This window comes from Cavia porcellus, unplaced genomic scaffold (assembly GCF_034190915.1).
Source record: "Cavia porcellus strain 051 isolate PalLab524CR breed Dunkin Hartley unplaced genomic scaffold, mCavPor4.1 scaffold_28, whole genome shotgun sequence".
NCBI classification, from domain to species: domain Eukaryota; kingdom Metazoa; phylum Chordata; class Mammalia; order Rodentia; family Caviidae; genus Cavia; species Cavia porcellus.
This window is the reverse complement of record NW_026947511.1, coordinates 15,230,612-15,248,132: the sequence shown is the minus strand read 5'-3', so window position 1 is coordinate 15,248,132 and position 17,521 is coordinate 15,230,612. Positions and strand designations below refer to the sequence as shown.

Here is a 17,521-nt window from a genome sequence, read left to right as displayed (position 1 = left end):
AACTAACCATAAATAAATCTATGATATCAATTGTTTTACTCAAATTTTATTTTTACCTTTCCCAAATGATTGCAGCATGAGCCAGACATGGTAGTGCATGCCCAAAAACACATAAAACCTGGGCTAACTAATGAATTTAAAATCAGCTTGAGCTACCTAACATGACCCCAACTCAAAAAGCCAACAACAATAACAAAAAAGATTGCTGTGTGAAATGTATGACCCTTGCATTTGTGAATAGCTTAACATACTAAACATATACATATAAATGCTTTTTTTCTTTAATCATTTTTTTACTCATTTGGAACCATTATACAGCATATATTCAGGCATGTTTATTGCTTAATTTATCGTTTAACCACAATCTATATTATCAGTTATCTCCTCAACTTTTGTGAAATTTGAAAAGTTTTACTTCCAAAATAATCCAACATCTGGACCAGAAAACCAATGAAGATTTAATTATAGCTCACATCATTTCATTGCTACACACTTATGTCCACATTATATTTGTCTCTATCTAGAAGGGTATATATAATAATAAAATATTAAAATTTATAAATAAAATTATAAAGAAATACTTGACAATTATAAAATACTTTTCTTCAATTATATGATCATTGTTTTAAGTTAGATTTTTACATGCATTCGACTAAACTGTTCTTTTTTATTTACAGGTATGTTTGTTGTCATATTTCTAAAGAGTGATCACAAGATGTACAAATAAGGTATAGTATTTTTTTTGTATTTATATAAACATTTAAAAATTGATAACAGCAATTTAATAACCAAGAGTTGTATCGCCTAAAGAAAATAGTAAATAGATTGCTGCTTTTGAGATCTAAATTACAATCATCTGTGTTGTGCAATTATTTGCGATTGTTCTTTCATATAATTGCATACTTATTCAAATTAAGAAGTCTACTTTTTGCTGCTCTTCTTAGGCAATTTTATGCAGCAGAACAAAAATGTTTGACTTAGTTTCTTTGCCATTCAACAAAATCTCTTGATAAATGTCGTGGGGCAATTGTAATGCTGCAGTTAATTCAAGGAAGCCTTCATGAAAAGATTTGCTCAAACTCTATAGCCACAGATGACATTAGAAAAGCTCATTTCTAGAAAAGCTATCAAACCCAAATCTAAGGTATGAAGAGTATTAAAAACCAAAACAGTCCATTTTTATATATGTGTCTTTGTTTTCAAAATGCAATCATTTCTCTGAGTCACAAAAAGTAATAAATATTCTGTTGAATTTAATTATTACTAAAGACTGTAAAAGAATGGTAGAAATATTGTTTATTGCTTCAAATATTCAAGAAGGAAATGTTGTTTTTAAGAACAAAACATTTTGATATGTAAATCCACTGATTTGCAGCTCTTTTTCTTTTTGAAAAGATTCCTGTTTCCATTGTGCTTCTGCCTGAACATTTGTTACAGGGAAAAAAGCAAGGGCAGACATGATGAAATCTGCAAAGAAAATGCCAGGCTTCAAGGTCCCGACTTTTAGGAAAGTTGAATGATAGGAAATCTTTTTTTTTTTTTTTTTTTTTTTTTTTAAGGTCAAAACAAATCTGGTTCCAGGAGCTAACATCTTTTCTGTAAGGAAAGCTAGTTGATCCTTAGCACAGAAAATAAATCAAGAAACAAGCATTACAGTTCATTACTTTAATCATATTTCTGTTACAAAGTTCTCATTGCAACTTGTAGCAAATTCAACAGCTGGGCAACATAATTTGGAATCTGTTCAGATTTTGAATTTCTTAGCTATTTTGCCTATAGTTCTGAAAGGAAGTAAAATTAGATGTGAATGGCTTCTAAGTGCATATTTCTAATTTAATGTTAAATGCAAAATCATTGTGTTGCCTCCCTATCAACTGTTTCGTTTTTTTAGATATATACTGAGAAACCTTCACATATTTTCAAGTAGGTACGTCACTAATGCTCATTTAAATTTTGAGAGTTAAGTCAGACATCATTTTTAAAAAATCCTTGACTGGTTGCACTTTGCTATTCCAGAGATCCATACCTCAAAATAATAAAAAAAGAATTACTTATTTGATCCTTGAAACAGCGACAAATTAGAAAAATATATTGCAATAAATAAGTCCCAAGTTAACTTGTGTGAATTTTAGAAAAATAATTCTTGCCTACCATAAAAATGTTATCAGTTAGGATAACACTGATGACAGCAGATAAATTACTAATCATTTTCTTATTTCTGTATTCCCTGACAAATGTAAGCAAAAGAAAACAAAAACCTTCTTCTCTACATTATTCAGAAAACAATAGTCATAAAAATGCATGAGTAGTGAAATTCCTCAAATATTCGGCCTGCCTGTTGTGTTTGAAGTCTTTGAGTGCACAATCAAAACTCAGTCAGTTCAAGAATTGCAGTGATTTTAAAGGTAGTCTTCCTATTTGCTGAGATCAACCTTCCTAATACAGTGAAAATGAGTGAATACCTGATATGGATAAACTGTAGACACTGAGACGATCAATCCAGATTTTTTAAAATCTAGATTTAGACAATCTAGATTTTAAATCTAGACTTTTAAAAAGTTAGTATTGACATTTAGGGAAGAAACAGGAATTACAAATACACTCAACCCAAACGATCAGTATGTATTATTGTGCCATCCTTATTAGAATAAAATGAAGATATATTCTGCTTATTTGTATTTTTCATTCTAAGAAGCTGTTTTTGTATGTCCATTGTTATATATGTCTCGTATTTAGAAGATAAAGGAATGCACATCATGTTGTCTTATCTGAAGTTTTACTCTTGATTCTGCTATCCAGATTGTTGAATATGTATAGATAGGAATATTATAATAGAATTTCTGAGAGTGATAGAGACAAGAAAATAAAATTCTCAAAGCAGATAAAATGTAAAGGAAATCTGCTGGCTATATATGATATTCAATTCTTCTAATCAGTGCTTATAAGAAAGGCTTAGAGTGCTGTTTTTTTTTTTTTTTTTTTTTTTTTTTTTAGAATATTAAACTTGTACTTCTTCTGAGCAAGCCCTAAGGGCAGTAAACAGCAAAATATGCCAATTTTGGCTAATTTTATCTTTCATATTTTTATAATGCTTCACTTTATTACTTTTCTTCACTTTTGTGCCATTTTAATTTTTTTGTAGACCTCGCTTTCTGATGAGGTATTGTGATAGCTTGGTTTTTAGCACAATGATTAAAACCACTTTAAACATGATTCTAGTTATAGACTGCAATATCAAATGATCAAATATTTTGAATGTTTCGAACTTAAACTTTCAACTCAGTCTGAATGGCATTTTGATCCATATAGTATTTTTCTGGGTTAGGTATGTATAGCCTGTATTACCTTTACTTTGGGTTAAATTGTTTACAAAGTAACTTCTCAGTTCTGTTCTAACTACAATAACCATCATTTCAAGACTAGATGAAGCCTCACCATGGTGAATTTTTCCCTATGTAATGTAACCTTGATAATGTAAAGTGACTTTTCCCCTTAGCATATATGCTCTGCATATTATCAACCAGTTGTACTTTATTTCTTTATTTAGATTTTTTTTTTCTGCTTTCATTTTTGCACCAGGAACTGAACTCAGGGCCTCACTCTAGCCAGGAAGGCGCTATGCCACTGAACTACATCCCCATCTCCTGTTGCACTTTATAAATGCTCTTTATTTGTTCATGACTTTTCATTGCCTTACGAGTTTCTCTAAGTGGATAACAAGTTTCTCATGATACTTCCATAAGAGAGAGAGAAAACAAAAATACTTCAAAATAATCAAAATGGTTATGTTATATGTATATGCTTAGCAAAACTTTTAAAAAATTGAAGGATAATTTACTAAAACAAATAGATTCTTATGAGCAGCAAGCAAGGAATTTTTAGACTGTGTAATGCTGCTTTTTCAGAGTGTTCAAACTAATGTGAGGAGGTATAAGAGAGACATACCACAACAACGTAACTTCTAGAATTTATCAGCTGGTTTTGTGTCCACAAAGTTACTTTTTAAGAAGGTATCAAGATCAAGCTTTGATATCTCTACTTTTATTGGAGCTGTATTCCTAGTCAGAAATTTCATAAAATTTATAAATTATTCCATTATGTATAATCTAGGGAATTTTTAGCCTCTGTTTTGTAAAATGAAGAATGATAAATGTTTGCTAGGTCATAGCCATCTTAAGAGATATTTGTTAATTTAAACAAATAATAAACTTCACTATTTTACTTTTTAGTTTTTAGTAATACGTACTTTTTACAGAACCACACACACACACACACACACACACACACACATACACATGAAATCAGATTGTATTATTTAAAGATAAATTGCTTAAATAACAATTAAAAATTATTAGTGAGACTACTAATATAGAAATTGGGTTTAGAATTATTTCTCTTACACAAAGGAATTACAAATTAAGTAGTAATGTACTCAAAGAGTTTACATAATGCTTAGTAAATAGATTTTATTTATGCAATAATATATGCATTCAAATTTTATGGAGAATATTGAGTATATTTTAACTTTTTGCCATGATTTGAACTATTTAGAAAACATATTTGTTCTATGTTCTCAGTTTTGTACATTTCAAAATTTTTCTCCTAGAATGAGCTCATAAAATATAATTACTAAGCTGAAATATTTTTCTTATATGAGAGTTGCGGGTATATTTCTAGTATTCCCAACTATAATGATGTAGGCAGTCTAGGAGCCATTCTAATCCTTACGTCTTTAGGTGACTATTTTTTTTTTCCATTTCAAGCCTTGATATTTCTTTGTTATTCATGTTTAAAATTCCAAGAGGACAAATATTATATAGTGTTCCTCATTAAGTTTGTCTGGAAAATCAATTGCTACATCTAAAACTCTTTTAACAAGGAAAAATTTTCCCTTATAGTTATTTTATTCTTTCTATTATCAATCTCTCTTGTCTCTCTTTAATTTGTCTAATTCATAAAATGAAAGTTCCAGAGAGCTAGTTTCCATTTAACTCAATATTATCTCGTTATTGTTTGGTTAATTTTCTGTCATTTTCTCTTAATTTCTGATGAATTAGTATTTTGACTTTGCCATCTTTTGTAGATCTTCTTTCAATTATTCTCCCCTGGTCTTCTAGTTTAATTTTTAAGCCGGTTATATTATACTTAATGAAGTCACACCATTCATAAGGCCACATTACACGAACTTATTAACAAATATTAAAGCTTGGGGGCTGGGGATTTAGCTCAGCGGCATAAGCGCCTGCCTTGCAAGCAGGCAGTCGTGAGTTCAATCCCTGGTACTGATAAAAATAAAAAAAGACATCCAAACAAAACAAATATTAAAGCTTGGGTTGTCGTAGTACATGAGATTTCTTCTACTACTCAAACATCCATATCCTTATTAGACACAGAGGAGAGTATTTTATTTTTTTAAATACATGGCTATAAACACTCATGTGTTTTTCTCTAATTCTGTTTGATACAGTGTTCCCATCCTAGGCCATATTATTTGAAATCAACTTCTATATGATGTGTGGTCCTGATGAGGCACAGTCGTGAGCTGCTCCTTGCTCTGTAATGCAATGTGACTCTGAGCCCCAGTAGCTACGATAAATGAAGCACATTTCTTAGCCCCCCTCAGGGCTAACCCATCCTTGCTATGAAGATCTATTCTATCTACTCATTAATAGATTATAAATTAAAATGATGTTTGTGAAACATAAGAAACCATGACTGCTAAGAGAAGCTAAAAATTCAGAATGACCTTCTTGACAGTAATAAACTACAAAATTGATTTTGATGAGACTTCCAGAGTTCTGCAAGGGCACGTGAGGGGAAGAGATCATATTATGCCCATGGTATTACCCTCATTTACATAAAAATTACCCTTCTTTGGCTCTGTATGTATAGTTCTTCTGTTTCCATGATTTTTCTTCTTACAAATGTTGCATGTAAAAAGCAGGAAGAAAACTTTTATTTCTCCTAAATTGACAATCAGATGTTGGAATTGTAATAATAACATAATGATAGGCTCAAATCCTCTCATACACATCAGGAGTGAAAATTAAAATTCTCAATGATGTGTCTTGCACATTTGACTTGACTTGACTTGACTTGCATATTGAACTGATTTTATGCTAGAAACTAAATTTTTTCCTATTCCTTCTGTCACCATTCCATTTTAGGTATATCTTACCCATTAGCTATATCCTAATCTTGGCCAGACAGGCCTGTTCAGAGTAAAACTGATAGGTTCCTATGCAGAAGCCACAAGGAAGCTCATAATTTTCGTTTGATTTTTGAGTTTTTGGTATTAATATATTTTTGATCGATTCTTCTATTGTATGTATATAAGGACTACTAAATTACAGTATCAGATATTGTTACCTTCTCTTGATAGTACTTTTTTTTACTATGTCTTCTTTTTTGTCTTGTTTACTCTTTCAAGTATGAGGGCAATGTTTATCTATTATCTCTATGTAATTAAGCATGAGTTAAAGTGTGTTTTATTGAAGATTGATGTAGCATTGGTATTTAGGAATGAGTGACCAAGAGAACAAAGGGAGAGTACAATTTCAGATCTAGAGAACTAGCAAGTTACAAAGGTAGAAACAAAGCCACAATTCAATCGAATAATCATATATGATAAGCCCATTATTGGATATTGTGTGTATATTGCTGGAAGATTACAAATATTTTAATATATTGATAAAACCAAATGCTGTACAGGTGGTGGACTGCCAACTACATCCATTCCATGTCTCTTGAGGTGTTCAGTTCTTCCATCCTTAATCTCATAAAGGTCTATGAAGGTCAGCAACATAGCATACAAAAAGGTTCTTTTTGTAAGATCGCTAGCACAGAGATTCACAGTATTCCTGCAATAATTTCTTTTTCTTATTATAGCCAGCAAAAATCTATGAAGAATAAGTGGACACTGCCATGATCAGAGTTAAGCGTGATTGTAGAGTTAAATGTTTGATAGAATTTTCACATTTTACATTCACATATTTTGCTTTTATTGTTTTAGACACAAAACTAGTTGTTAAGGTCAGTAACATACAACTCAGTTTTTATTTATATGCTACACAATTATTCATACTATTTAAATATATTTAGATATGCATTGTCTTCCCTTTTGAGTGCCGTTTATATGAAGCTATTATAACATTTTATCATGGGGCTTGAGGTTTAGCTCAGTGGCATAAGCACCTGACTTGCAAGCAGGCAGTCGTGAGTTCGATCCCCGGTATCGAAAAAAGGAAAAAGACCAAAAAAAAAAAAAAAAAAAATCAACATTTTATCACACTCAACAGTAGGCGATATTTACTTTGTAAAGTTTTACTAAGGATTCATAATCACATTAAGTTCATATCGTTCAAATTTAATAATGTGAACTTCCTTTACTGAACACTAGAGGCTACTTCAAGCTGTTGGTTGTGCATTGTACAGCTCATTTCTCTGAAAACGTATATTCACTTGGTCTAAACACTGTTACAGAATGCAAGTTTCTCATTATGAGCTTTTTCTTCTTTGATCAAACATGCAATAAATGAAGCGGTAAACATTCTGTGACATCTGCTCTGTGATTATTTTATTCTTCCTTTTTTTCATTTCAAGACACAATGCAAACTGTGGAAGTTCCCTATATAGTGCTTTGTCCTAGCATATTTAAACATATTTTTGAAACTCTAGGCTTTTTTCACTCATATTAAACAGAACTGATTATCCATGCCATATTGTCTTTGAAATAGCACAAAGTATTGATTCAATATATTTGTGCATTAAAACTGTATCTAGTGTTCTATCTTGCTTGTATCTCATAATTATCAAGCAATTTCTATGACCCTACATTATGACATTAAATGTATTATTACGTGATACTGAGTTCCCAATTGGTCACACTACAGGCCTATGTGGCTCTTCCATGAACTGATTTATAATCCTTTTCTCTCATCCTGGGCACAGAAAGTTAGAGGTGCCTGTGCCATCCTAATTTGGCATATCTAGGTCACAGTTGATCACCACAATTTACAATTCTAAATATTCAAAAATTTACAGATGCCTGGATTTTATTTTCTTATTTGAATTCCTTTGTGTATGTGCATGTTTCAAGAAGGGTTGAATTTTTCATTTCTTCATTATTACTATGCAATCAATAGAATATGCCGCATATGTGTGAACTACTAAGTCCTCCTAACAGACTATAACACAGACATCATCTCCCTTCTGTGCTGGTAAGAAACGTACACATAGTTGTAATGATTAGGAAAACTAATAATGCAAACATGTCTCTCTCGCATCAAGGATCATTACTTCCCAATTTTATTTTGCTGTTGATAAACCACACTAATAGTAAAAATATAGGAGTTCTTAAATTTTGAGAGTCATCAGTTTTTTAATGAGCCAGGTTACTGGTGCATATTATGCATAACTTGTTTCTCTATAATACAGTCATGTTAATATATATGGCTATGTGGAGACATTATTAATAATACTTGTGTCAAGTTCATCTCTTGAAACATTTAGCAGTATATATCATATTTAATTACACATAGAATTTAAAAGGAGTCAAATCACAGTTTGAACAAAATTATTTTGAGATGGCATACTGAGAAGGTGTATAAAGAGCTGTCAAAACACAATAATAATACACTTTTTAAGAAGGAAAAGTTTGAATAAGAACCACAAAAACTTATAGATAGAAGCAAAATATTAAAAGAAGATAAACATTAGTAGGTAAATGCAAATTAAATTCACAAGGAAATACTGCTAAAGTTCTAATAATATATCTAAAATCAATAAAATGACACACTGTTTTGAAAAATCATTTTATCAGTTTCTTAAAGTCAGTAAACATATACCCATCATGTGACTGTGCCATTTCCTTCTAACTATTTATCTCCAAGGAACAAAAAAAACACACTTTCACACAAAGGTTAGTATCCCTGAATATTCACAACTTTTACTTGTAATGGTATTAAACTACTAACTATTCAATTGTCCCTCAAAAGATTTGTAAACAGCTTGCAAAAATGTATTGAAATATTATTAATCAATGAAAGGAAATGAAATGTTGATATATCCAAGAATACATCTCAAAATAATCAGACTGAGTGGGATGAAGCTAGACTAAAACAGTAGCTTATATTCAATGATTCCAGTGATACATAATTCTAAATGCCATAAATTAATGCACGATAACAAAATCATGCTTGATTAGTGAGAATCTGGAAATGGAAGGATTAGAGAAGAGTGAGAGGAAGAAGACTTTCCACAGGTCCTAGTAAACTTCTCAGAGTGATGGATGTTGTTTATCTTGAACTGTGATGAAAGTTTCAGGGCATTTCCATATTTTCAACTTATCACTTTATACACTTTACAAATGAGAAATGCATCTCAATTAACATACACTAAAGCTGTTTTAAAAATACTCATCATGGACTATCTGTAAAGACAAAAGCAAGTTTTAAAAGAAAATTCTTAAATCCTGATTGCAGCTTTCCAAAATGTTTTCTCCTTGGAAGTTTAATAAGTGTACAATATATACCAAAGGTTAGTACTTTTACATTTTTGATTGGAAATACCTTATCTTGTCCCCCTGAGGAATATGCTGTCCTATAGTGATGGTACATTGTTTCACTGAAAAAACTCATCATGAAAGTCAAGTTAAAACAGGGCAACCCTCTATTCTTATATGCAAAACCTACCACTTTCCACTAGCATCACAGTTGTGAGTAATCAATTGAAATGTCAATTAATTTCCAAAGTGGAATGTCCTCTTGGGTATAATAGAGAACATCTTATAATTCATTCCTTTTTAATTAAAAACGATATTGCATTAATCTTCTGATCAAGCTTTCAAGTTTCATGATTATCTTTATTATGTTTTCTTTTTTCTTTTTCTTTTTTTCACTACTCAGGATTGAACTGAGGACTTACACTCTGAGTAACATCATAGCCCTTTTTTATTTATCTCAACGTATTTATTTATTTTATATTGACTCAGAGTCTCACTAAAGTTGCTCAAATGTTAAGATATACTTCAAACTTGTATCTTCCTTCCTCAGCCTCCCTTTATAAATTATTAAAGTGGTATTGACATAGGAAAGATCAAAATTGATTTTAAATTGGCTTGTGTGCCTGTGTAATTTAACTTGAGATGGTAGAAAAATGTTCTGAGAACTTCAACTTACATGATCTCTTAAATATTTCATCTATATAATTTTGTGTAAATGTACATACAGTAGGATCTGAATATATGAGTATTTTAAAAATAATTCTTTCTGCCACTGAAATCTTCAATTTATTCAATTAACAGCTATACAGACCTCTTCATGTGATATGTTCTAAAAAGTTCTCAGGAGCTGAGAACATACCTGTAACGCTAGCACTTGGAAAACTGAGGCAATAAGATTGTGAGGTTGAGGTCAGCGTGGGTTACATCATAATGTGTTCAAGGCCAGCCTGACCATATGATAAAATGCTGTCTCAAACACACACACACACACACACACACACACACACACACACACACACACACAAATCAGGTGAAACAAAATAAAGCAAACCAATGTAAAACAAAATGAAACTGCTCAGGAGAGCAAAAGAAACACAGATACTTCTAATTTATCAATTTTTGGTATTTCAGCAGAATCCGAGTCATTCTAGAAGTGCAAATGAGTGTTGTCCTAATTGACTTTCTGTTTCACTCTAGTCTGACTCCACTAAATCACAGAAAGGCAGGAGGTGCTCTGGTGATGAGCTCTGCCCCGCTCCTCATTCTTGTATAATTTCTCCCAGAAATCTGTAGCACATTAGCAGGGTAAGAAGTACAAAGCAACGCTGTATTTATAAATAGATCCACATTTTTTCTTCCAACAAGCTTTATTTATGAGATAGATCATTGAATGAGTATTCTGTAATTCAGAATAAATTAGGATTATATGTCTGTGTAAAAGTATGATTCATAATTTAATAATTTCATAATAAAGCAACAATAATTTCCTGTTGCTTTCAAATATGAATCAAAATTGCAAAAGTCTGTTTATTTCTTGTAAAAATCTGCTTTTTAAAGTAAATAAAGGAGTACATATTATAACTAGTTCATTTTTGAAGTAAACAGGTTTTTTAAAATAACTGAAAATATCTGATAATTCTTGAGTACCATATCTGGTGCGTATCTGTAACAACAGAATTTTGATACACGCCAGATATTAGGTACTTAGGGAAAAAAGTCAGAAAACTTTTAGTTCTGTCATTTTATATTCAATTTAAAGAAGTACTTTCCATAGATAATAAAATATGTTCTTATAAAAAAAAACTAAACTGAAAGAGATAAACCTCCTGCTAGAAAAGGGTTATATATCTCCTATGAATGATAAAAAGATTGTCCTATTTGTAAACAATTTAATTTACTATCAATTTAGGGAGCTTCATTTAACTTTCTGTGTTTATATTTGCAATAATAAAAATAACATTAGAGAATGTATGTCACTTCACTGTTTCTTTTTTTTAAATTTACTTTACTGTTTCTTTAGAAAATAACGTCTTACTAAATTTAGGAGAAAAATTCTGTGTGTGTGTGTGTTTGTGCGTGTGCATGTGTGTTCTCTTGTTGGGTACATTTTTGGTAGGTGAATTATTTTTCTCAAATATCTTAGTGTTGAAAATTTATAAATATGGCATTCCTTATTATTTAATAAGAAGAATTACTGGATTCAACCTCACCAGTCAAGAAGAACAAAATAAAATGTACTGACATTTTAAATACTCAACAATCATGTGTTTGAGATCTCATTTTTTCTTATCTGTGAGCAGTTAATCAACACTCAGTTTACATTCTATTTTTTTGATGGATCTCTATTGTTCAGTCCAAATCATGGAAAACAGTGAGACACATAATCTACTAACATAAAGAATCCTGTAGACATATTTTACACATAGCCACATATAAACATACTCAATGTCCAGATCAATATGCAACCACTTAAATGTTTCCTTACTTATTTTAGGAGAGTTTTTTTTTTTTTTTTTTTTTTTTTACTGGTTCTGTACCATTTTGAAGTCCCTGGAATGACAGCTGTATTTTCCATTACCTCTCTGTCTCCTTTCCATTTCCATTCCCTCTTTAGTGGATCCCATTTTCATGTACTTATCTGCCTGTGAACAAAGCTAGCAAAATTCTATATGCACTAAATGTTGGCTTTTTCAATGGACTAGGCACAAATGGATAAGTTTTCTTTTGCTAATGCTAATTGCTTCTTTTGGTATGATTTTGATATAGTAATACTGCACTAGGTAAACATTAAAAAGATTCCCATGGACTCAGTTTTCTCTTTGAAAATCTCAATGATTGCAGTTATACTTGAAAGCTAAGGATTCAAACTCAAATTTATGTGCCTTACCTCATTATGAACCTCTTCCAAATATTAACTTTTTCTAGGAGTAGGGCAGCTGCTGTCAACCTAACACATTCTACTGCTGTTAGTCTAAAAATTATGCATTTTTCTTGTTCATAGCTAGCTAGGTAAATTTCTAGGCTATTCATTCATTGTATGAGTTGCTAGCAATTAAGCTCTTAGTAAAACAAAGACTTAAGGATTTCAAGAAGTTCACTTTCTTGATAAAATAAAGTAAGCCAGCATAGGTCATGTGTATTTATATATAATTAATAATTATAATTACACACATAATTTTATGTAACTATTAGAGCTATTGGGGCAAATAAAGAAAAAAGACAGTTTTGCATAAAATCAGTTTAGCAATATTTCATTTTAAGCTCACTAGATAATCCAGAAAAGATTTTTTAATGTATTGTTATGGATTAAAAACTGGTGATAAATTTAACAGGAGCTGACTTAAATCAGCATGGTGCTGAGTGCAGATAGCTCACCTGACGAAAGTTTCCGGCAAAGAAGGAGATGTGGAGAGGAAGAGTGCGGTGTTATGGGTTCTCCTAAGTGCTGTTTGGAGCCATTGATTCTCCTGGAGGAACTTGACATGGCTAGCTTCCCTGATATGAATTACTGCATTCTCATTGGAGGAGCTCAGGACCTTGTTGCAGAGATGGCTGTGGTTCACTTTGGGGGAGCTCTGGTCCTTATCTGAGCATCACTTCCTGGCACCAGAGAGAAAGATGTGTGCTGTTTAATCCCACCGAGTTTTGTCACACTGGCTTCCTGACATACTCCACTGTTCTCATTGTTGGAGGAGCACCGGACCTTATTGTTCTGAGGATGGCTGTGATACTTTTTGGCAGAGGCCTTGTTCTTATTTTGAGCTTTTGCTTCTTGGCTTCAGTATGGAACCCTGAACCTACTGGCACAGATCCTTCATCCTGCTAGCATAGACTTGATAGTTTCCAATGCTGACCTCTGTGCCTTCACAGTGGAGATCCACGAAATAGATTTTCGTGAGTCAGTGTCATGGCCTCTTGGCCTCCTTTTGGACTCACGGGAGACATTGTCCTGGGCTGTATGTAATAATTCAATTTATATGTAAATATATTTGGCTTTAGTTTTTACAGCACTGAAATCATGTTTATTTTAGATTCAGATTAAAATGAGAGAATTATTACTTTCAAGACATTTCAAATAATTTGATTAATCACTTCAGTGAACTGCTGTCATCCACAAATTCTCATTGAAACTCTTTGTGCCTTCAGGTTTGAAGCATGGAGTCTTTATGACCTGGTTCCGCATACATGCAGAACTATGAAAGGGTTTATACTTTTGAGAATTTTTCAGTACTCTCCTTTCTATTTAAAAAAAAAAAAATGTAAAAACCAGTAATTGTTGGTTTTGGAGTTCTTCCTCCACACCTTGCTAAAACATACAATATAGATTAGCATGTTGATTTAATTTATCTTCTTTTACAATTAGTATCAATTACCTTTCTTACCCTTTCACAGCAGGAACCAGATACTTCTGCTTAATGTCTGGTAGAAGGAAGTTCAAAAATATTACAATGCCACTTTCCAATGAAAAGTTTCTTAAAAAGAGAATAAAAGTTTTCAGAACATCCTTTCCCACTGTTGTGCCTTCACGTTAGGATTAGAATCTCAAAACTCAAGCTGTGGGCTTAGTAACAAAACTGATCTGAGTGGGTAGTCGTACTGTTTTGAGCCATACAAGGAAATAAATCTCATAGTCCTACATCATTTTTTTCTGAGCAAAAGTTAACCAGATTCTAAATTTTCTGTTTAGTTGTAAACAAAATGAGTTATTTCTAGGCAATAAATTAATCTGATATGTAAAAACAGTCCACTACTGCCAACATATTTTCCAGTTATACAAAAGTCAACATATGGGGGCTGGTGATTTAGCTCAGCGGCATAAGCGCCTGCCTTGCAAGCAGGCAGTCTTGAGTTCGATCCCTGGTACCAATAAAAACGAAAAAAGACAAAAACAAAACAAAACAAAACAAAACAAAAAAAAACAAACAAACAAACAAAAAAAAACAAAAACAAAAGTCAACATACAAAAAACAATACTGATAATTTGTGTCTTCTTTTATGATTCATAAATCTGAAATTTTGTAGTCATTTTATTAAATAACAGCTAACAAAATCATAAAAAATAACTTGAAAATTAAATTCTTTTTTTTTTTTGTTTTGTTTTGTTTTGTTTTTCTTTGATACTGGGAATCGAACTCATGACCTCGCAGTAGTCAGGCAGGTGTTGGGTAGCTGAGTTATATCCATGGCCTCAATGATTCTTATTAGATGTACAACTGTATTTTAATATCATCCTCTTTCCAAATTGTAAACAGTAATGAATTTCTATGGTATAATAAAGTTGGATAGTACATAAAAGTACTAAAATCTTTACTCTATAAACTATTATTTTAACGAGGTAAAACTAATTTTTGTGTATCTAGCTAGTGATATATAAAAATAAGTGGGTAAATATAGCTTAGTGTCATAATTACTTCAAGATCTGCACTGTCAAACAATTGTAAACCTTGGATTGGAAGTAATATTTATTTCAATCATACTGCCTATAAGTATAACTGAATTAGATTTTAGATATTTAGGCAAATACCTAAACTCGTATACATTCATGCAACTAAAGTATCAGTAGAAATGTATTCTAAAATTCCTTTCTTTTGGTTAGAAATGAAGTGTATATAAGAACTGATAAAATTGATTTTACTTTTATTTGAAAGTAATATTGTGAAATACATATTTATTTTATCTGAAAAAAATCATCAAATGAAGCTTACAAAATTCTAAATATTTTGAATAATAAACCAGAATAAATCCCAAACTGTAGCATTAATCTTCAGCTGTCTCTGGAATGTTCCATGACAGGAACACAAAGTAAGTCCAGTGAAGAAGATCACTCACTCCTCTTGAGGGCTTAATCTCTTATTTGGAGAAATTAATATATCAGGAAACATAAAAGGAAACTGCTAGTAGTGTCATTTGTAACTTGGTTACCTGGGCTATCTTCCATTTCACTGAGTTACAAATAAAATCAGCTGGACCCAAAGCACATTTCACTGGGGACCAGCAGTGACCCCCAAATGTTACACCAATTTATCATTTAATTGGTAAATGGTAAATTGGTAAATTTAATTTACCATTTAATAATGGCTATGGTGACAATATATCATATTAATTCACTTTTGACTTCTTTAAATTTTTATGGTGCTAACTACTGATACTGCAACAGAAGATCTTTGGGTTGCTACATTTTTCATTAAATCACCATTTTGAACAGTATTGCCTGACATTTTGACTGGCAGCAAGAAATTAGCAACTTCGACTGATTAGTAGACTCTTAAAACTATTTTACATTCATTATTCATGTAAAATGAAAAACTATTAAAAGTTTTAAAAATATGGAGATAGCATATCGTCATAAAGAATAGGACTCCTAATTGATTATATTGCTTATGGGAAAGTCTAGTCATATGAACAGCTGGCGATAATGAATGTTCTTTTATTTGCTGCCCTCTTAAGGCCTTGAAGAAAAATTTAATTAATTGCTTTAGCTTTTTATTATTTCAATAGAGAAATTTTAAAAGTCCTTTGGTAGTTCTTGTACAACATCCTTAAGAATAAAGGAGGAGTATACATTTTTGAGTAACGAAACTAAGTGGGAAATTTTAAAATTTAATAAATGTCCCCTAACAACAACAACAAAAAGAGATAGTTACTGGATGCAAGTGCCTATCATCTCAATGCCTTTAATCCCAGCTGATAAGAGGCTAACAGGAAGATGGCAAGTTCTAGGCCAGCCTGAGCTACAGAGCAACACCAGCCTACATAGCAAGACCCTATCTCAAAACAAAATCAACTCAAAAGAAGTATTCCTGTAATACAATTTTAAAGTGAAACACGATTTTTAAGGTGAAAATGGGAAAATAGCAAGATATATGAAATAAATTTTAATTATTTTGGTTCAAGGATAAAAATTATTGAGCAATCTATCTTTTTAAAATAGTAAGTCATAACGTTAAAAGTCTGTTCTTTAACTCTTGCTAATATATAAGAACCTTTTAAAATTATATTTACATTTTTGATAAAATAAAACTTTATAATGATAATTGAAAATTAAATAATGCAAAATCAACAATTGATGAAAACTTCATATAATAAAACCAAAAAGAAAACTTCCCTCATGGCACTTAGATTTAGAGTTTGCTCATATATTTTAATACAAACGATTCCTATATTACACATAATATTTAAAATTTTTTGCTTGGAATAGCTGTAATACTTCAAAACAACTTTCGGAAAGTAAATTCAAAATGATGTTTTATTTTCACATTTAGACTTTTAAACCAATATACGTAAACAAATATCACCAACTGAATGACTTACTCTGTTTTCAAATGACACTTTATATTTTTTAACAAGAGATATAGTATGGCCTAATCTACTTATGCTACTAGGGACAAGACACCTAGTTGTACCAATTTTTAGAGTAGAAAAGTGATCTACAACTGCATATGATTCATCATTAATTATGATTCCTCATTTAGTGAATTACATTAAAAGCCTTGCCCGAGGAATCCAAATTTTGAAGGCAAGAGATGAGAGCTAAAATAAAAAAGTAAAAGATTCTTTTGTTAAACTATGAGTTTTCTACCTTAACATGTACAAAGCTTCCTATCATTTTATTAGTGAAGAAGAGTACATACTTTAAAAATTAATTCAATAACTCAATGCCTAGTTCTCTGAATTCAATGAATTAAGTACTTCTTTTGAAAAACTCTGCAGAGACCTTATTCATATCCCCCAAGGCCAGGCGAGGCAAACCGCCTCCTTACTTTCCTTTTCCCACAGGCTAATACAGGTCTATTTGTCCCTCCTCTTTAATTCCTACTGACCCTGCTGAGTTATTCCTCAAAGGCCCCTGCTACCCAACCGCAGAGCTCGCACAGCAACTGTCGGCTCTCATTCGTAACCCTGGAGAAAAAACAAAAGTATCAAAGACATGTAAAATCACCACAAATCACAGAGATCTTCCTTATTTTTCAAGTGCTTTTTAAAAGTCAGAAAAGATGCTGGAAGCCAAAGCTGCATTTA

General features: G+C 31.5%; 1 protein-coding gene across 1 annotated transcript in view; it reads left to right on the top strand.

Moving 5' to 3' along the window:
- The window catches only part of Pcdh15 (protocadherin related 15), a 1,472,709-nt gene that overhangs the window by 614,366 nt on the left and 840,822 nt on the right, over positions 1-17,521 (top strand). The window contains exon 3 of the mRNA XM_063239513.1: positions 678-728. The gene's annotated coding sequence lies outside the window, so the exon portion shown is untranslated. The remainder of the gene's footprint in view (positions 1-677; positions 729-17,521) is intronic.